The sequence below is a fragment of the Ailuropoda melanoleuca genome, chromosome 4 (genome assembly GCF_002007445.2).
Source record: "Ailuropoda melanoleuca isolate Jingjing chromosome 4, ASM200744v2, whole genome shotgun sequence".
NCBI lineage: Eukaryota > Metazoa > Chordata > Mammalia > Carnivora > Ursidae > Ailuropoda > Ailuropoda melanoleuca.
In genome coordinates, this window is record NC_048221.1 from 25,587,112 (window position 1) to 25,609,181 (window position 22,070).

The 22,070-nt window shown below is 44.8% G+C and overlaps 1 protein-coding gene across 10 annotated transcripts in view; it reads left to right on the plus strand.

The window, feature by feature from the left end:
* The window catches only part of PXK (PX domain containing serine/threonine kinase like), a 73,215-nt gene that overhangs the window by 944 nt on the left and 50,201 nt on the right, over positions 1-22,070 (plus strand). The gene's annotated exons all lie outside the window — the stretch shown is intronic.

A 22,070-nucleotide genomic window follows, 5' to 3' on the forward strand; every position in this document is an offset into this window, starting at 1 on the left:
TTTATGGGTCTTTAAAACCAGGATTGTTTTCATTTGCCTGTACCTTTTTTTTTTTTTTTTTGAAAAGCACACTGTGCATTATAATTTACAAGCAATAAACCTAGGAACTAAAAGAAAAACAGGAGCTGCCAGCCAGTGAGACTTTGTTTGGGAAATAATGAATGGGGAGAGAGATTCCTTAAATTGTAATGTTTTGTCAGGTCACCAAATCAGATTCCGGCTCAGAGGCTTGTTTGTTTACCATTGCAGTGTGTTTAGGGTTCATCATCTGGAGGCTAAAGCCCCACAATAGCCTTCTGTTTCTCTTTTTGTTCAAGCTGTTCTGGTGACTTCAAAGAGATCTTTTATTCTGTTGTATTAAAGTGGGACTTTTTTGAACCTCAGTTTCCTCTTCCGACAGCCATGCTTTATAGGGTTTGTATTGTTCAAAGTGTTCATTTCCAGTTAGGAAAATGATTATATTTTTTAAAAGTGTATTTTATTTTATTGTTTATCTTTAATCCTGTTTTACAGGCTTGGGAGAAGGCACTGTGTTGGACAGAATTTTTACCCTCTGTAATGTATACTTATGGGAGTATGGGTTCAAGGTTGAAATTTAGGGCAGGTAGTCAAGAATAAATTCTATTAAATTAGATTTTTGACTTGACTTTTGGCAAGAAAATCTTACAAACTTTCGGGGAGAGGGGTTGAGTCCTTTAGGTGTATTTTGTGCTGAAAGTAAAGAGACGCTTATAAATGCTCACTGATCATTTCTTCCAGGAAGCATTCCGTGATGGCCACTGTCCCAAGCCCTGTGCTCGCTTCTACCTTAACCGAGATCAGTTTATTCTGTAGTTACTTTTTTTAGTTTTCTTCTCCACCAGGTTATGAGAGGAGGGGCAGGTGCTTAATTTTGGGTCCCAGTCCCTGGTGTCTGATAGGATTTCATATGTGTTTGTTGACTGAATAAACGAGTGAATTGCAACCTTACTTTGCCTCTTTTTTGTTTGTATAAAATGGTAGTGGTGAGAATTGGAACAACGTGGCGTCTGAGGTGCTAAGTTAAGGGGTCAGCGTTTCCGCAAGGTAGTGAAAGATATAATAGGATTCCATTGTACTGCAGAGCTTTTCTTTAAGAAATAACATAATTTAGAGTAGAGAATGGGAGTCCCTATAATGATGACTGATCACAAAAGACAGTGACTCACAGGAGACCCGTAGAGGCAGATGTGGTGGAGTAAGGAACACTGTAGCATTGTCTTACGCAATTTTTGACTGTTCTATGTTCTTGTCATTTTAGCTGTAGAATTAAAGACTGGGAAATGTTGCATCAGCCCTGAACTTTATTGAGAAAATCATATGCTGATGCAGACTTTCTGGATTATTAGCCCCTTATGAGTAAGTCCCTTTAAAACAGGAACTTTTGGAAATTATTTTGGAAAGAAGTAGTTGTTAATGGTGGCATATGGAAGAAAAGAGCATTGTTTTCTGTTGGGAAAACTGATGGTGGCTTTCCTACTTGTTATTTGAAGGGAGATGGTGTCCCAAAAGTCAGAGGGCAGTCCTCCCTCTGAAATGCTGAAAAATGGAAGTTGCTCCTTGGCTATAGGTTGGAAACATACAGAGAGAGTATATAGTAGGCGGACTTTGAGTTGGAAGAGGCAAGACATTAATACAGTTTTGGGCAGACATTTGCTATTCTGCAACATTGGTTGGGCAAGTCATAAAAAGGTTAACTTTTTCATGTGTAGTTTGATGTTGTAAAGAGGGTAATAAATGCCTGCTCTGCCTGCCTTCCAAGGTTGTTACAGAGATCAAATGAAATAGTCTTTATGAAGTATCTGTAAAGGGCATTTCCTTCTTCTTCCAGCTGTTCACTCCCTGGTGAAATAACATCCAAAGCGTTAAACATGGCAACGTGTTATTATCGTAAATAGCTAATTTCTGTCCATAGTTCCTTACCTTTATCGAGGTGGTTTAGCTTTGAGAAACAGAATTTACAGCAGAATATTTTAGGTTACATAGGATTTAAAATTTATGGACTTGCGAGGGAAAAATTCTGTGGATTGGAAAATACAGATGCCAGGATGGAGGGAACACAGGGTCACCACCAGAAAGGCATCTTTGGATGAGAAACTGGCAGAGAGGGCACAGATGGGTAGATGATTCTGTTCCTGACTGTGGTTTGAATGATTTTATTTTCACTTTTATGGAGCACAATGAATTTGGCTTCAGGAAATAGACCAGGCCTCTGCTGCAAGGAAATGAAACTTCCATAAAATCAGAAGGGACCATATAGTTAGGGAGGATGCTTTCAGCCTGGGGTGGGAAGAAAGGGAAGGATTTTTCCAAACAAAAGGAATTTGAATAAAAAGCTGTACAGGTGAATTGTGGGAAAGTATGGGGGGGGACGGAGGGAAGACAAGGGAAATATAGACGTTCTTGGTGATGTGAAAGGGAAAACTTCTAAAAATCAATAGACTGGAAAAGTGCTTACCCAGCTGAAATGGAAACCAGAGGAAACCGACAGTTTTGGAGACGGTTGTTATCAAATATGCTTATCAGATTTGTGCCTCTCTGGGCGCTGCTGCGGCGTGCTCGCCCTTTATCTCGGTTTCCTCCTTTTTAAAATACTCTTCTGTGAGGTTCATTTACTCTGCGTTTGGTGCGTTTTGTTCTTGAGAAACAAAAGATAATTTTAGTGATATTTGAGGCATAACAACATTTTTTAAATCTGGGGAAGATAATATTACACGTGGCGATCTTTACTGAAATTGGGTCTCTCTTTGAACCTTTGATTTTCGGAAACTATTCCTGCACAGTTTATTTATTCAGCAGTACTCGTTAATTCAGCAGAAATGTGTTGGGTACCTACTGCGTGCCAGACACATGCTGGAGATCTGGTGGTCCGCTAGACAGCTCCTGCTTGCATTGAGTTTTTGTTTTATGGGATTCTGAGGTCTTCCGTTTCCCAAGGTATAGACAAGTCGGTCAGAGTCTTTACCTGTCATAACACAGATGGTTTTGAAGTTCCTTTTGTGGGTTGGACTATTGAGCCTCAGCTTTTTAATCAGTGGCCTTTTTTATGTAGTCTTTTAAACTCTCTTCGCACATCGTCAGAATACCTATTCAAATGTGATGCCAAATCAGCAAACCTCATTGCCTTCAGAGCCTGACATATTAGGCAACCCAGTGCTCAATATTAGGATCTATCTGGGCTTCCTTTTGGGATGCTGTTTGGAAGTTTCTTTAGAATTCCAAGTTATACTGAATACTTTGAAAAATTCCTTGAAGATATTTACATAGGCAAATCCAGACCAAATGATAGTTCCTCATTTTATAGTAAGATAATAAGTTTTTTTGAAACCTTTTTTTTTTAAGATTTTATTTCTTTATTTGAGAGAGAGAGTGAGAGAGATGAGAGAGCGCACACAGAGGGAGAAGCAGACTCCCCACTGAGCAGGGAGCCCAGTGCGGGGGCTCCATCCCAGGATCCTGAGATCAGGATCTGAGCTGAAGTCAGACGTTATCTGACTGAGCACCCAGGCGCCCCAAGTTTTGTTGACCTCTAATTACTTGTCTTCTACTTGGTTATGTATTTTTCCCCACTTGTTTTTGAAAACTGTGATGGATACAGTTGCAAAAGTCTGAGTTGGAACCTTTTGGATAATGGTAATTAGTTAATTTAGAGATTGTAAATAAACTGTACCTATTGAAGTCAGTTTTTTGCAGACTGATTTAGGGGCTGGTGATGTTTTTTTTGGGGGGGGGATTGAGTGCCCAAGAGGGGAGGGGTAGAGGCAGAGAGAGAGAGAGAGAACCTTAAGCAGGCTTCACGCCTGTCTCAGAGGCTAATCTCACAACCCTGATATCATGACCTGAGCTGAAATCGAGTCAGACGCTCAACTGCTTAACCCACTGAGCCTCGCAGGGGCCTCTAGGGGCTGGTGATTCTTAATCCTCATTTATCACCTCTTTTGAAGATTATCCCACGAGGAAGATTTTTTGTAGTAGGAATACAAATAAGAAGCTGGCTGTAGTTACTTGGAAGAAACATAGGATTCTGGGGCTGAAGTTTATTTTAGGAAAAAAGATCTTATGTGTTTTTCTCCTTAGGGAAGTATTGTAAATATTCACCCATGTCTACACAGCTTCCGTATAGTTTGTGATCTTAATAAGATTGTTCAAAATATTGATTGTTGGTTGATGGTCTAAATGGGTTCATTTGGGCCAACTAGAACAAACCTGTTTTCTACTGAGGCAGGTAGTGGTTCCTTTTCAAGCTGCTAGACTATTCTGAGCGGCTTCACATGAAATGAGGCTCCTTTATGTTCCAGCTTTTGGTATCCTGAAGACAGGAGAGCTGGGCTCGAACATTGTTTTAGAACTCAGAAGTGTTTGAGTGCTTGGGGGTGTTGTAGAAGGGAGAGTAATAGGTTTTTTCCATTGTTTTTCCCCTGAAACTCGAAGTCATCCTTGCCGGTGACTTCTTTCACAAGTAGGATGCACATGGTAGGGGAAATGAAGGTATGACTGTCTTCAGAGGAGATGACAGGGCCCTTCATTTTCAGTTTGAAATTTTTGACTAAGGACTAAGGGACAAGCACTTTATCTGGGGTAAATACTTGGACTTCTGGAGGGGAAGAGTTTGTGCAGATTGGCCATTTAGTCTCCAGCTGATCTTGCTGACTACCAAATTTGGGGTGAGTCTGGCCATTTCCGGCTGAAGATGAAGCTGTCAAGTATTTCCTCCTGCTTACTGAAAGAGTACATTGTTACTGTTGTCTCAAATAATTGAGTAGTTATTTTTTGGTGGCTAAGAGGGTATTCCTGTTAGTATGATATTTGTTTGGGGAACCCATTGCAAGAGGAGTCTTCTAGAAATTTTTTTCCCCTAGTAACAGCTTTATATGTAATTCACATACTGTACAATTTACCCATTGACTATACAAATCAATATAAGTATATTCACAGAGTTGTGTACCTATCTCTGTAATCAGTTTTAAAATTTTATGTATTTATTTGAGAGAGAGAGTGGGGGTCGGGGGAGGGGTGGGGGGGAGAAGAGCAGGGAGAGAGAATCCTTAAGCAGACTGCCTGCTGAGCACAGAGCCTGAAGCGGGGATTGATCCCAAGACCCTGAGATAATGACCTGAGCCTAAATCAGGAGCTGGCTACTTAACTGACTGAGCCACCCAGCCCCCCCTTTTAAGATTTATTTATTTATCATAATCAATTTTAGAACATTTTCATTACCCTGAAAGAAGCCCCATACTGTTTAGCCGTCACCCTAGGAAGTTTATAACATTGCAGGATGCTAAACTCAGCACATGTTCTTAGCACAAGCTCTTTACCTCTCTGGGTTTACCTCCTTTTGCAATATTATTAGAGGGACAAATTCTCCATAGATGTTCCTGTACATGTTTGGATAACCTCCCAGAATCTCCCCGGCCTGAAGCCTACTCTTAGGCAATGAATCTTAGGGTAAGAATCACTGCTGGAGAAGGTTTTCTAAACTGCAGACTCGGAGAAGAAGCATGCATCTAAACATTTCACTTTGCTGCATATGAACCCTGCTTTCAGGAAGCCCTGGCTTGGGAACAATAGATGAATTCTGTCCTGTTGGTGTGACAGTTACTCTGGGTTGCACCTCGCCTAGTGCATCGAGCTGTAGGTGCCGAGGTGACTTACTAGAGCAGCCCAGCAGAAGGGCAGAGGGCTGTGTGCTGGAGAGCAGGGTGTGTGTGCCCCTGGCCAGCTCTCTGTGGATGGCATCTCAGCAAGGCTGCCCGCATTTCTTCGGTGTGGCTCCCCAGAAACTGGTCATTTCTCCTTAGTTCGGTCGAGGTGGTGGGAGCAGGGAGTGAATAGAGTGCTGGTGTGGGACAGTCCTGGGTCTAAAACGTCGGAACCGTTTCTGAGGTGCAAAGAGAAAGCAGTGTTTGTTCAGGCCTTCCTTTGAGCCTGCCCTTCGCCCAGGTGACAGGGGACTGGTGGGCGGGGACGCAGTGCACTTTAGTCCCCGCGGGTGGGGGGGGGTAGGGATGGAGCCTGAAGCGGGCCTGCTCAGCCCACACCTCTAGTCTGGCCAAGTGTCTGGCCGGCAGGACCGCACTCCCTGTCCCCTGGAGCATAGGGAAGGGCTGGCTGACGCGTTGCCGTGCTCTAGGCGTCTCTGCCTGGGACCCTGTAGATCACCATGTTCACTAAAGCCTTCCGCTCCTGACTCCATGCTGCTTCTCGAGCTCCGAGCTCCGGCTCTCCGACAGGCGCTGCGGTGGGTGCTGGGGAAGCCGTGGGGAGCAGGCCCGGCTCCAGGAGCTCAGAGGCTACTGAGCGTCTGTGCAAGCAGGACACACCTCTGCCCCTTCCCACTCCGTAGATGATAAGGGGCATTCGGGCAGCTTGTTCTGCCTCTGTCCATGTCTTCCCTTTGAGGTTTGTTCTGCGCCCCCCCCCCCAAGTGCAGCCTTTCACGTCTTTGTATTGTTACTTTGATTCCATTTCAAACTGGCACATTCCCTAGCATGTAGATAGTAAGCATTCAGTAAGTAAGTGGATTTGTTGTGTGATTGCAGTTATCTGAGCTGCAACTCAGGGAACCCTTCCTGTGGACAGCTGGATATGCTTTTCTTTTTTCTTTTTTTAAGATTTTATTTATTCATTTGAGAGAGAGAGAGCACAAACAGGGGGAGAGGAAGGGGAGAGGTAGAAGCAGATTCCCCACTGAGCTGGGAGCCTGACCTGGGGCTCGATCCCAGGACCCTGGGATCATGACCTGAGCTGAAGGCAGACGCTTAACTGAGAGCCACCCAGGCGCCCCATGAAGCTGACTATGCTTTTCTTACCTCTGAAATTCCCATTCAGCTTTATTGGTTCTAAACGTGCAAGCATCTTACATATCTGTTCGTTCTTTCTTTCTTTCTTTCCTTTCTTTCTTATTTGAGAGAGAGAGAGTGCGCACACAGGGTGCAGGGGAGGGCCAGGGGAGAGGGAGAGAGAATCTCAAGCAGACTCAGTGCTGAGCATGGAGCCTGACGTAGGGCTCAATCTCATGACCCTGAGATCATGACCTGAGCAGAAACCAAGACTCGATGGTTAACTGACTGTGCCATCTAGGCACCCCCATACCTGTTATTTCTTACTACTTTGTTTTCTAATTATAATCTTCCCCTCCCACACATGTGAATGTGTAAGGCAGGAGCAGAGGGACAATACCTTAATGACCTTGGACAAATGCTTTGATCTCTCCAGCCTGTTTCCTTGTAAAGTGTGGATAGTAAGAGTATGTTAGTGCTGCTGTGAGGATTAACTGAGCTCACACATGGAACGTTCAAGTATCAGCTGTTTTGATGTAGTGTATTACCTCTGTATTTGCCAGAACACTATAAACTTTTTAGGTACTAGTGCTTGTCAAGTATGTTCAGCGGAAAAAGAATTATTTATTTAAAAGTTTGTCTTGCTGCCAGCTGTGACTGCTTTGCTAACAAATGGCAAAAGAGACAGTGACATGTCAAAGAGCAACTCCCTTGCCGCCTTTTTCTTTTTCGTTCTGAAGGAACCTGTTTTGATAGCCGGGCTTGGGGTGGGGGGTGCAGCACAGGGTCCCCTTCTGGGGCCTGCCCGGTAGCAGAGCTGGCTGTTGGTGTTCAAAGGCGGTGGAAGAGGTGCAGGAGGCAAATGGGCAGGCCACAGGGTTCGGCCACTGAACTGGCAGATGTGCTCCCAGAGGCCGGGCCTGAACGGGGCGGGGGGGGGGGGCCCTGGCAAATGCCCGTTTCAGCTCTTCACATCGCAGCTTTTGTTTGTCAACAGCATCGGTGTACGCACATTTGACCTCTGGCCTCAGGGTGACAAAATAAGATAGAAAGCCCTCTGCTTTGTTCTTTCCCCTGCCAAGTAGACCGTGCCCGCTGACATTCGTGAGGGGGCGGGCTGGGGGGCAGCTGACATCAGAACACCGCTTCCTGAGAAACCCACTTGTATTCTGTAGAGCCCCGCGGACTTCCTTTCCCTTAAGTGCCACACACCAGTAGTCAGGCTGTGGGCACACACACCAGGTTTGGGTGCCTTTCACTCCGAAGCACAGCGCTCCTTCCTTGTTGGAAAGCCTCTGCGGAGTTGGGAACCTTAGCAAGCACCTATGAGGAGTCTTCTGTGAGCTGGGTACCGGGTCGTGTATTAAGATAAAAAGATGAATGAAGCAGGGAGCTTATATCCTCTTAGAGATGGCAGACGTATAAGCCAAAGACGAAGTGAGGTGTTGAAAGTGCCAGCCTGGGACGCCTGGGTGGCTCAGTTGTTAGGCGGCTGCCTTCGGCTCAGGTCTCATCGAGGGTCTGGGATCAAGCCCCGTGTCTGGCTTCCTGCTTAGGGAGCCTGCTTCTCCTATCCCCCTGCCTGTAGCTCCCCCTGTTTGTGTTCTCTCTCTGTCAAATAAATAAAAATAAAATCTTTTTAAAAAAAAAAAAAAGTGCCAGCCCGCCTGGGAGCGGTGAGGGGCAGTAGGAGTGGCTGTAGCCACCCAGGTCCTCCTGGGGGTTTGGGCTTGACAGCCTCTCAGAGAACAGGTTCTGAATCAGCACTCTCCAGGTTTCTGAACTTGCAAACTCCTTTCATAGTACTACTGAATTGTAACCCCCCGAAAGTGATTTTGAATTAAAAATCTGTTTTATTCAGACCGGTACATTTTTAAAAATTATATTAATGTTTGGGATCTGAATTACAGTGTTTTTTGAAATATGAGAGGCAGTGAGAATTGTGGTAAGATGAATACAGCTTACGGCACTGATCATGGCCTTCTTCAGACGATTTGCAGAATTACCAGCTTTATGGTTGTCACTTCTCGTATGTCTCACTAACTTCTCACTTAACTCGTATTTTACCATTGGCATTCCTAATAAAGCCTATCTTTAGTCATGGGTGTAAATGAAACCATGTATGACTCAGAGCAAAATCAATTAAAAAGCTGTGTAGTAACCAAAACCATGATAAATCAAATAAACCATGAACACACTCATCTGATTTCTATGACTGGCCTCATGTTTCCTGTGTGTTCACTTGGAGGCTCTTAGTCCGTTCTTGGTTAAAGGGAGAAAATACATATATATATATATATTAAAGATTGTATTTATTTATTTGTTAGAGAGAGAGAGAGGGCACAAGCAGGGGAGCAGCAGGCAGAGGGAAAAGCAGGCCCCACTGAGCAGGGAGCCCAATGCAGGACTCCACCCCAGGACCCCAGGATCATGACCTGCATTGAAGGCAGACCCTTAACTGATTGAGCCACCAGGTGTCCCAAAGGGAAAAAATATTTAAATAATTGTTTAATTGATGTATTTTTTTAAAAAGTAGGAATAGAAACAGAAGCCTGGTAGCCTTTAACACATAAATCCTTTCAGAGACTCTAGTTCATCCTGTTCTAAACCGTTACCATAAGGATCTCAGTTTAAAAATACTAAAGAATGACTAGCTATGTTCTCTGAGGCTAGGTTGCATTTGCAGACTTCAGTTCATTGAGCAGATACTGCTGTGAGCATGCCCCTTGCTCCTGGCACTGTGCTGGGCACTTGGGGTGCACATCCGAGCAAGACAGATGTGGTCCCTGCCTTTGTTTGTTTGCTCATTCCAAAAGGATCTGTTCTGGAGGTTTCTGGTGTGGGGTAAAAGATGGGAAAGGGAGATTGGGGCCAGCTGTGGGACCCCTTGGAGGCCAGGCTCAGGGATCTGAACAGCAATGAGGGACTTGAGCAGGTATATAGCGTGTGAAAGTGGTATTTTAGGAAGCTTAATTTGCTGGTGGTGAGTAGGGGTCCATGAAAAGTGTGAAGGAAGGGGAGAGGAGAGTCCATGGTGGTAATGAAGCAGTGGGGTTAGAAAGGCCACATCAGGTCAGTGGCAGTGGGGAGAGAAGGACCGGCGAGAGGGAGTAATGAAACAGAGAAGTCTGCTAGGTAGAGGCCATGAGGGAAGCAAAGGCACCCGAAATGATTAGAGATCAGCCCAAGGTAAGCAAGCTGTAGCTGGTCTTCCCGGGAAGATTGTGAGTCTGAGTTTGGTTCTGGAAAGTTTGGGCAATACTGAAGAGGCAGTGGCACTTGCCATGATAACGGTTAGCATTGTTTAAGCACTTGGTACGGGCGGGGCTCAGCCCTGTGGTAAGTTCTGTGTGTTACTTATCTCATTTCCTAAGTTGGACAAATGGGAGCCCCCATGTAACCACTGTGTAATGTTTTCATCACTCCAGATACTTCCTTGAGGCCTCTTTGCAGTCAGTATCCTTTCTCTGATCCCTGGCAGCTGCTGGTCTGCTTTGTGTTACTGTCATTTCACCTTTTCTAGAATGTCATATAGAAATGGCATCTTATAGGGTATAATGGTTTGCGTCTGGCTTCTTTCAGCATAAAGCTTTGACATTCTTTCAGGTTGTCGCATGTTTCTTTTTATTGCCCAGTAGTATTTCACCCTCTGTTATGCATTCATTAGCTGATTGACATTTGGGTTGTTTCCACTTTGGGGCTGTTGTGAATAGAGCTTCTGTGAGCATTGGGTACCAGTCTTTGTGTGGACATACTTTCCTTTCTCCTGGGCAAATATCTAGGACTGGAATTGCTTAGTCACATGGTAAGCGCATATTTAACTTTAAAAAAGAAATGACCAAACTCTTCTAGATTCTTACCTGATTCTCGTGACAACTCTGGGTTGAGTTCACTACTATCAGTTCACTGTTGAGTTCACTGTTATTTTTCAGTTGCAAGGAAATGAGGTGCAGAGAGGATAAGTAACTTGCTCCAGGCCACAGGGCTGGGGGCGGCAGAATGGTTTGTAGACCAGTGGATTTTGAGCCATTCCCAGCCTGATCTGTTATTAGGGCCCGCAGAGCAGTGGACCTGTTTCATGGCTCCAGGAAGCCCAGGCCTACATGAGGATGAGTTAGGGGTCCTCCCTTGAGCCACGGAACCAGACACTGATTTGGGTTACCGTATTCTCAGTTCTCCCATCCCACACCTGCGGAGGTGTGGAGTTAGTTCATTACATACAGTGGAGGCTTTAGGGGAATACTGTCCAACGGAAATATAATGGAAACCACATAGTTAATTTTAAGTTTTCTCGTAGCCACATTAGAAAAGTAAAAGGGAACGGGTGAAATAATAATCTGTTCCTAACCCAATATATCTAAAATATTATTTCAATAGATAATCAGTATAAAAACTATTAATATGCTTTATGTTCTTTATGCCATACAAAGTTTTTGTAAAATCAGCTGTGCCTTGTAGAACTACAACATACAACATACAAACATCTGTTGGGACTAGCCACATTTCAGGTGCATGATAGCTATATACTGCTTGTGGCTACTATACTGGACAGCCCAGATACAGACATTAAAAATAATAATCCAGATGTGCGGTTGCTACTATGGAAAGAGATTCGTCTTATATTAAGTGGGGGGAGAAAAGCAAGTAATAACACACTATGTTTACTGTGCTCACATTTTCATAAATGTCTAATGTTTATATCTGCAAACAGTCTGTAACTATACTGTCCAGTGGCTACAGTTAGCCACTTAAACTACTTAAATTTAGTAAAATTAAGTAAACTTAAACGCAGTCCCTCAGTCACACTAGCCACATATACCCAGTGGTCACTCTGTTGGATGTCACAGCCTTAGGTCAGTACTCTCTCCAGACTGCTGAACTGAGAGAGAAGAGCGGAGCGGGAGCCAGGAGGGCTTGGTGACCATTGAGACCCAGAGCCTTCATGGTTTCTGAGAGGAAAGCATAGGAAAGAGGTGCAGCTGTTGTTGAACTTTAACAGGAGCATAGTGTGGAAACCGAACGGCCTAGTCAAAGACCCTGTTCCATTCTGGGACAACTGAAGTTAACCACATTCGCATTGCTGGGTGCTCACTCCAGAAGCCTGATGTCCACGTTAGGACATCTAAAAATGTTCCTCTCTGCTTCTTCGGAACCTGCCTCGTGTTCATGGGGCGCTTACTTAACATTGGGAAGACAACAGAATTTTCGTATTTGTACACAGCTTCTGTGCGGTGCCCGATTCCATTCAGCCCGCAGTTTGTGAACGTGCAGGAGGAGGCAGCGTGCCAGGCACAGAGGTCTCCAAGTGCTCTGCAGCTGTTTCAACTCCTGTTATCCAGGCCTGGGTTCCTGTTGTTGGCAGCCTGCCCCTCACTGCCTCTGGGCTCCTTCCTCACTCGAGGGCCTGGTTTTGCCTGTTTAGCTGACCTCTCCTTCAAATTGAGGGGTGTGTGATGTGTAAGCATCCTGCCTCAGGCTACAGAGTGTAGGAAGTGCTGAGCCCCTGGGTCCGACAGGCCGGGGTGGAGTCCATTCTCCTGACTTCCTAGCTGAGTGCCCTTGTTGAAGGCACCTGCCCTCTCTGAGAAGCAGGGTTCTTGTGAAAAAGAGGTAGTGACACGTATCTCCAAGCACTGCTGGGAGTTGGGATAAGCTGAGGAACAGAAGAGTTAAGTGCCTTCAGCTCTGAAGAGGTCTAGGGCAGCGTGGCGTGTATAGTCACTTACGTGATTATGATTGGAACTAGCTTCTCAGGAGGACACAGGGATGCTTTGAGGCGAGGCAGGGTAAATTTATGTGCAGTCAGCCCTCCCTCATCCTTTGTGATGCTGAGCAGTTCTACTCCATCGAAACCACTAGGGACTTCCCTAGCTTGACTTCCCCATAATTTCAAGCTCCTTTCCCACCAAATATTTTACCAACCCTGACACTAATAGAAGAGTTAATTTGTTTGACTTTCATCTCCTTTTTTTCCAGTCTCCCCAGCACAGTAAAAGTGCTGTTGAGTCATAAAAGTTCCTTCGCCAAAGGAAAAAAAATGATAGCTTGTATTATCATCGGTGATGTACTGTGCTCTTATCCGAGCTCAGATAATCTCAGTCCTTGTCACTCAAGATTTTTTGTTTGCGTAGCATGTTTTAAATTACATGGGTAACAAATCAAGGAACTTTTGGAAAAATTGTTTTTCCTGGTTAGGGAAGTAAAATATGCTCATTGAGGATAACCTAAAAAATATGAAAAAAATAGCTAAGAGAATTTAAACCACACATAATTTCACCCCAGGAGATAACTACTGTTAACATTTATTCTAGTTCTCTCTTCCTATCAATATTATCACAGTTTTTTATCCTTTTAGAATATTTGACATTATAGCATACACATTATCCTGTGTAATGAAAAATTCTTTTAATACGCCGTTCCAAAGGCTTGCATATTCTTCCACCACATGGTTATACCATAACATGACCATTCTCTTATTGTTGATATCCAGGTTCTTTTAGGGGGAGGCTTTTTTTTTTTTTATTTAAAGATTTTATTTATTTGACAGAGACAGAGACAGCCAGCGAGAGAGGGAACACAAGCAGGGGGAGTGGGAGAGGAAGAAGCAGGCTCATAGCGGAGGAGCCCGATGTGGGGCTCGATCCCACAACTCCGGGATCACGCCCCGAGCCGAAGGCAGACGCCTAACCGCTGTGCCACCCAGGCGCCCCAAGGGGGAGGCTTTTTAATTAGCTTCCTTAAAAATGGATATAGAAGGGGTTCCTGGCTGGCTCAGTTGGTGAAACCTGTGACTCTTGATCTCGGGGTTGTGGGTTCGAGCCCCACATTGGGTGTAGAGATGACTTAAAAATCAAATCTTTCTTTTTTTTTTTTTAAAGATTTTATTTGTTTATTTTGACAGAGAGAGAGTGAGCACAAATAGACAGAGCGGCAGGCTGGGGAGAGGGAGAAGCAGACTCCCCGCTGAGCAGGGAGCCCTATGTGGGGCTTGATCCCAGGACTCTGGGATCATGACCTGAGCTGAAGGCAGACGCTTAACCGTCTGAGCCCCCCAGGCGCCCCTTAAAAATAAAATCTTAAAAATAAATAAATAAATGTGGGCGTAGAAGCAGGGACAAGAGAAGTTGGAGTAATGGTGCTTGCTGTCAGAAATCAGAGACTGATAAAAGTATTTCCTGTGTTCAAAGAGAGTGGCTGCTGTTTGTTGTTTCCGTGGTGCTCTTGACAGTGCTGTGGCCATCTCTGGTGCTTGCTGATAAGGGCCGTGCTGTATTCACCTGTCCACACCTTGTGTTTGCTGTTTCTTAGCAGAAGAGAAAACTAAGTTACGGAGCTGTCCTCCGTGCTGGGTGCTGTCAGTATACAATCTCATCTAATACTTCCTACCATCCTGTTGGAAAGGTAGGATTTTGCAGGTAATAAGCTGAGGCGCAGAGGCTCAGCACAGTTAGGTCACAAAACTAGTGAAGTGGCAGTTGGGCTTTGAATTGGGTCTCTGTGACTGGAAAGCCAGGGCCTCTCCTCCTGGGGACTTGCAGTGGTGGCATGGGGGAGGGGTGCACAGTGTGGCTGATCTGCACATCAGCCTCCAGAAGGCTTTGGGGCCGTGGCACAGGGGGGTAGGCAGAGAAGTGGCCCCAGGAGGAGGAACACTTCCTTCCCAGCTGGTACTCAGGTCGGTGAGGGTTGAGGAGTTGGCCACCCCCAGATACAGAAGAGCCCCCATAAAAATCATTAATTCCAGCCAGATCGGAGTTTGTGTGTTTACTGTCTTTTCTAGCCTGCCAGCTAAATACTGGTTCTCTGAGATTATGTTCACTGCGTCTGTTTCTACACTTTTAGGGCGTCGGCCCAAGAAATCTGAGGATTATTGGAGGTCAGATTTCATTTTTAATTACTATTTAATTGAGCCCGAAATTTCTGAGGGTTTTTTCCCCTTTGCTTTGACATAAATGGAATTCATGGGTTCCCATGTTAGCAAATTATGTAATTTGCTTTGGCGTCATTTAAGGGTCCTTGTGCTACAGAATGCCACAGGAACTGCTGTCGAAAATGCCATGTTGATTCTCTAGTCAGGTCTGTGACCAACTGGATTTTTGAGCACTGCTCTGCAGTGTTTCTCCTTGCTGAAACATGGGCTGTCTTTGAAGTCAGGCGTGGAGACCAGCTCCCCTGGCAGGGCAGGAGACTGTCCCACAGGGGAGAGCGTGGACTTCAAAAGGCCGGGAGAAGGAAGAAGCAGGCTCAGTAAAGCGGTGGCATCTCACTGCAGGCATCAAAGCATGTGTATGATGTGTTCCTTGCCCCTTCTGGGAACACAGAGTAGAAGTTGGAGAACTTGCTTTGCATAGAGGTGAAGCACACAGTTCTATGATTCAGTTAGATTTTAAATGAGATTTATTTCACTTGGTTGAAAAGGAGATACAGTTGGCTTCACTAATCTGCCTAAATTTAGGTTAAGATCGTGGTGATTCTTCAAATGCCTTTTATTTTATTGTTTTTGAAAGATTTTATTTATTTGAGAGAGAGAGCTCGAGCACAAGTGGGGGGGGTGTAGAGGGAGAGGGAGAAGCAGACTCCCCGCTGAGCAGGGATCCTGATGCAAGCTTGATCCCAGGACCCCGAGATCATGATCCGAGCTTAAGGAAGACACTGAACCAACTGAGCCATCCAGGCTCCCCCCTTCACATGCCTTTTAAAACCCTAATGCTTTCATTGCTTTGGGGGCAGGTTTTGCACATTATTGGATTGCACAGCAATGAGAATAAAACACAGGTACATTTCAGCACTGAAAATCTACAAATGAAACAACAAGTAATGAATATTTAACAGCGTAAGGAGTAATTATTAATTCTAGGTGAAATATTAAGAATTGTAAGCAGCCAGGTAGGTTGGTGGTAAGCTGAGCAGAAGTCCTGCAGCTGAGAATTTCCTTGGAGACCTTGTTGTCCTTCACGGTGATGTTGCCCATTACCTGTGAGCTGTGGCTCTTGTGCTGTGGGATACCATGGGTTTGAATGCTGAGTTTATAAAGGGATGATAAATCAGGGCTTGGAAGATCCATGGAGACTTTCTTTCTTTCTTTTTTTTTAAATTGTTTTTTATTATTTAAGTAGAGTTGACATACAACTCTGAGAGCGCGAGAGGAGGGTGGAGGAGCAGAGGCAGAGAGAGAAGCAGACTCCCCATTGAGCAGGGAGCCCAATGCGGCTGGATCCCAGGACCCTGGGATCATGACCTGAGGCGAAGGCAGATGCTTAACCCACTGAGCCAGCCAGGTGCCCTGTGACTTATTTGTTTTATAACTAGAAGTTTGTACATCTTAATCTCCTTCAACTATTTCACCCATGCCCCCACCCCCATGGAGATTTTCTTGAGCATGCTGTTTGACTTTTCCTAGATGTAGGTGTGCATGAAAAAGCAACATGCTTCCTCCTTCCGAAAGGAGAAAGCAGTCAACAAATTCCCCCCGAGTATTTTCTGCACTTTTACCATGGGCCTGACCTTGTGCTGGGTGCTGTTTGCAAAACAAAGAAATAAGTGATTCCAGCCTTTGAAGAACTTAGTTGGAGAGAGTCCCTCCTTTCCCCAGACATAGGTAGACGTAGGACAGAAATAGCAGTAACATGATTAAACAGCTGACCTTGCCAGGTGTTGACTTGGTAGACCAGAGAAAGAGGGGAGTCAGTAAGGGATGTTTAGAATACACAGAATCTGACTGAGTAGAGGAGGGTTTGAGGAGAAGGAACAAGTTAGGACACTTTGGTTGGGTGATAGCAGAACATGGAAGCTAGGCTAAGGAGTTGGGTTTTATTCTGTGGCCAGTGGGAGCCCTGGAAGGTTCCCAAGCAGGGAAGTAGAATGATGTTGGATGTCCAGCAAGTTCACGCATGCTCAGCATTCTCTGTGGGCCTTCCTATGAAGGGAAAGTGCCAGGAGGAAGTGGATTTGGGAATGAACCCAAGAGAGTGGTGTGGCTAGTAGGTGCTGGAGACCGGGCCTCCTACCCCAGAGCTATCACTTTCTAGTCAAGACATGTGCCCTTTCAGAGGCTCATTGTCCCCAGCTGCAAAATGAGGGTAATGGTCCCCATCGGCAGGTGGTATGAGTGGTACCTGGGGAAGCCACCACGACATGGCCCAGTGTGGGGGACCCCACAGGGCTCAGGTTAGGTACATACTGTACCCTTGAAGAGGCAAGGAGGGATGAGAGGAGAATAGAGGGAATAGAGGAGACTGTGAGGTTTGGTGGGTGCTTGGCTCATTTGTTTCCTTCCTCTCTTGAAAGGGTTTTTATTTTTATAGTGTAAAGCTGCTTCCTTTTAAAGAGGTTTTAGAACCATGGTTCTCACCCCTGGCTGCACATTAGAATCGCCTGGGGAACTTTTAGGACCTACTAATGCCTGTGTTTCAGCCAGACAAGTTAAATCAGAATCTCTGGAAGGGACAGTCAAACCATTAGTATCCTTTTTTTTTTTTTTTTAAATTCTCTATGTGATCATAGAATGCAGCAGGGTTGGGACCCTCTGCTTTGGAGATGGTGATGTGGGAACACGGACAGGTAAAATATCTCCAAACAGCTGCCCTCATCTCTCTGTACTTTGAGTCTCTGAGTAAATCTGTTATCTGTGCCGAAAGGGAAGGAAGAAGAATTAATGTGGGTTAATCTGGTTTGAAGGTTTGCTGAAGTTTTGGTTTTAGCTCGTTTAACACAATTTTTTTTCCAAAGTGATCTGGGTTTGTAACCTCATTAAGGTAATTTGGGGACAGACAGATTCAAAATAAGTTTTCCTTTTCAGTTTTTCCTAAAATTTCATCAAACCAAGGCATCTTTGAATACCAGCTATTGTGCAGGGAAATCGTAAATACCTTTCTGAAAACTCAGGAAACAAAATGCCAGTGAGGATGCTTCCTTGGAAAACAGCCTGTGTTGGAAGCATTAACAGTTGTGGAAATGACAGCTCCCCCACCCCCCCAGATTGGAGTCTATAGGTCAACATCATTAGAAATGAACCACCTGAGTTCCACCAACTAGTAAGGACTCTCATCTTTCAGGGCTGCAGAAGGACCTCAGGGCACCCCAGGTCACCAAGGTCTGCCAGCCGTGCCTGTCAGGTGGCAAGGCTTTGGGAATCAGGTCCTTGGGTCGCTCTCTCACTCAGCTGCTTCCTAGTTGTGCGACCTTGGACAGCTCACTCAACTTAGCTGAGCTGAGATCTCCCCTCCGGGCAGCTGTGAGAATTGAAAGAGCAGTGTTGAGTAAAGGGCTTAGCAAAGTTCTTGGCACAGGATCGGTGCTCACTTTGTCCTCTCTATCTTCTCTAACCTCACTTAAGTCAGAAATTCCGTGGTCCTGGTGCCTTTCCGGTTTGAAGAACTTCTGCACCAGACCACACTGACTAGCCAAAATGCTAGGGTTTGACAGGGTGGCCACCCTGCCCCACCAAGATACAGGGTGTGGTGTGGTGAGGAGGAGCAAGAAGAAGGCCCTTTGGGGAAGTGGCAGCAGATGGCGGGGTTTGGGGACAGGCGTAGATCTGTGTGACTCAGGGCTGCACTACAGAGCTCTGAGCTCTCCCTTTGTTGCCCGATGGGCCTTGGTGGTTTATTGTCTCTTTGATACACACTACAATTTCCATTCCACATCAGAGACGGTGGTAAAGATGGGAATGATTCGCTGGAGGATTCTGGGCTGCTCACTGCAGCTTGGCAGGAGGAGGCCTGACTTCGGTTGGGTTTCTACTAGTCCCCAGGGCACTCTCCTCTCTGCTTTAATAAGAGCTACAGCCTGGTTGCCAGCAGCGAACAGCTGTGCTGTTTAGTTTACAAACTGGAGATCTGAGGTGAAAGTATTTCCTTTTGGTCAAGGGGATGGTGGTATCAAGCAAACTAAAAAGATTCAAATGTTTTATAGTTAGGGACCAACTTGTCTTTTTGAACTGGAATAAAAATATTTCTGAGCAGGGGCGCCTGGCTGGCTCAGTCGGTAGAGCATCTCTTGATCTTGGGGTTGTGAGTTCGAGCCCCACATTGGGGGTAGAGTTTACTTAAAAAGATTTTTTTTTGAGCAAAGTCACCTTATATTCCCCAGTGTCTTTCGGTATCTGTTACCACATGGCAGATGGGACTTGGGGACCAGTGAAGCCTTGATGGGTCCCAATGTGTTTTTGCACAATGGGTGGTACTTTGAGGCCGCCAGTGACTAAGCAAAGTCTAGGTGGACACAAGTGTGTTACAAATGGTGTTGTTTATGAGGTACCAGTAGGCTACGGACAAGGGCAGATGGGTAGATGATGACAGAGGTAACCCCCAGCACCACCCTGTAACCCAAGCCTCCAAGGACTGGGATGACTGGTTTATCTATGCACCTGAACCTGGGTTTCTCCACCTTATCACTAATGACATTGGGTGCCAGGTAGTCCTTTGTTGGGGGGGGGCTGTGCTGTGCATTGTAGGTGTTTAGCAGCACCTGACCTCTATCTACTGGATGCCAGTAGCACTCCCCCATCCCCTGTGACAACCAGCGAGGGCTCCAGACAATGACCTAAATGTCATTTGGGTCAGAATCACCCTCTTTGGAAATCGCTGTCCTAAATTTAAAGAATGTCTTGGCACAGACATTAATGAGGATGTCTTGGCTATCACAGTCTGACATCATGACCCAGGCATTATCTTGTAGTTACTGCTTCCCTCTGCCAAATGCTTTTCCCAGTCATTACTGTGCGCCATTTTATAGACAAGGTTTTTTTTTTTTAAAGACAATATAATAATCATAATCCCAATAATAGCCAACTTTATAGGGTATCAATGAAGAGGCTTCAGGAATACTTAGCGAGACTGTTAGCCTGATTGTGCTGGGATCCTGGAGTACAGATAACTCTGAAGGCACATGGAAGAATAGAAAACATAATTGTTCCTGTCAGTTGGGGGGAAGGGAGAGAAATAAAGGGCAAAGAGTATATGTAAAGGAGTATAATGGAGGATGTTTGCCAGTTGACCGAATAGTATAGACATAACCTATTCTGGCACAAATACATGTTCAGGAAGTTCTGAATTTTATTAAGAAAACTCTACCCTCAATGTGGGTCACAAACTCGTGACCCTGAGATCGGGAGTCACATGTTCATAGACAGGTTTTTTTAAGAAAATATGAATTGTGTGTCTACGGGAGGAAGGAATGGAGTCAGACTGTACCTTTCTTGTTCAGACTTACACCCCAGCATGAATGAAGTACAGGGATTGGAACGTTATGGGTGCTTTAGTGGATGTTTGCAACTGGCGGCAACGTCTTTGTAAAGCACAGGTCTGAACTCTAAAATCAACGTGTGTAAAGCAAGATAGTGGTGTTTACTCAGTACCTACCAAGTGCCCAACACTGAACTGGAGTTTTTAATATTAATATTACTCCTCTGAGAAATCGCAGTGAAATAATAGATGCTAGAAGTGATTTTTGAGAATTAACATTTCCCCCCAATTTTAGACGTCAGAAGAGCTCGTCGATGTGTAGTTTGGAAGTACTCAATTATATGTGCTAATGTTAGCTTGACCCTAAGAATGTAAAGCCTAGAAAATTTGGCACTAAGACAACCTTGGAAAAAAGAAAATTTTCAACCTAAGGGATTGATCCCCCAAGTTTAAGAAGGTCAGAAGTTTTCAGCATTTTATCTGTATGTATTCAGAAATAATTTCATTAGCATATTGCTTAAGAGATTTGCCACACTATGCAAATCAGTCTTTTTTTTTTTTTAAAGATTTTATTTATTTATTTGACAGAGAGAGAGACAGCCAGTGAGAGAGGGAACAACAAGCAGGGGGAGTGGGAGAGGAAGAAGCAGGCTCCCAGCAGAGGAGCCCGATGTGGGGCTGGATCCCAGAACGCCGGGATCACGCCCTGAGCCAAAGGCAGACGCTTAAGGACTGAGCCACCCAGGCGCCCCCGCAAATCAGTCTTAAAATATTTATTTTATTGGGGCGCCTGGGTGGCACAGCGGTTGAGCGTCTGCCTTCGGCTCAGGGCGTGATCCCAGCGTTCTGGGATCGAGCCCCACGTCAGGCTCCTCCACTATGGGCCTGCCTTCCTCTCCCACTCCCCCTGCTTGTGTTTCCTTTCTCACTGGCTGTCTCTATCTCTGTCGAATAAATAAATAAAATCTTCTAAAAAAAAATACTTATTTTATAACCTCACATGAACCCAGCTAAGCATAGTGCCAGGTACACAGCTGATTGACTTATAATTGAGTGGATATTGTTGAATTACCATCCTTAACATATTCCTGAAGAGGCGGAATTCCTGCTATGAGAACTTTATCAACCTTTCTTAAATAAACAGAACGGAAATGAATAATAGCACAGTAAGATCTATTTTAAAATCCAGTGACCAGTTTAACAATGCTCATTTGGCTTTGTTTTCTAAATCACCTATTTAATTGAGAATTCAGTAGAAAGGGTTTGTTGAATACTATGTTGATAAGCATTTGTTGAGGAGTGACTGTTGGTAATGCCTAAATCATACCATCCAAAGACATTAAAACAATTCTGAGCATTTGAGGAAAGAATGTCAGTATTCTTTATGATTTCATCTATACCTTCATCATGACTCCCTGTGTATATAGACAGAAAGCTGGACTAGGTCTGTGTTTCCTGCTTACTTGTTAGTAAGAATTACCTGGGGAAGCTGTTGGCACATCTAATTCCTAAGGTTCTATCCTAGAGATTCTAATTCAGCATGTCTGGTGCAAAAGCCTGAGAATGTGTATTTTTAACGCCCTCTCCTCTCCCTCCTCCGTAGGAGCAGAGAGATGTTGATGATCAGGTGGGTGGGTGGGGGGTCATTGGATTTAGTTTCTCTGGAAAATGCCATCATTGCCTCTCTATTCTACCTTTTCACTTATTTTCTTAACATGGCCTTCTCTAGCTGATGATGCATATAGAATGCAAACTGACTACTGAAAATGGACCTTCATCTTCTGATTGCTACCACTGCTTGTTTTGAATGCCTAAGTTTAAACTTTTTATTTTAGGTAATTATAGATTTACATGCAGTTGTAAGAAAGAATGCAGAGAGATCCCATATGTCCATTACCCAGTTTGTTTCAGTGGTGCTGTCTTGTAAAACTATAGTACGGTATCACAACCAGTACATTGACATTGATACAGTCAAGATACAGAACATCCCCATCAATCCAAGCATCCCTCATGTCATGGTCTGTTTAGGCTGCCGTGGATGGCTTATGCGCTGCAGAAATTTATTTTTCACAGTTGCAGATGCTGAAAG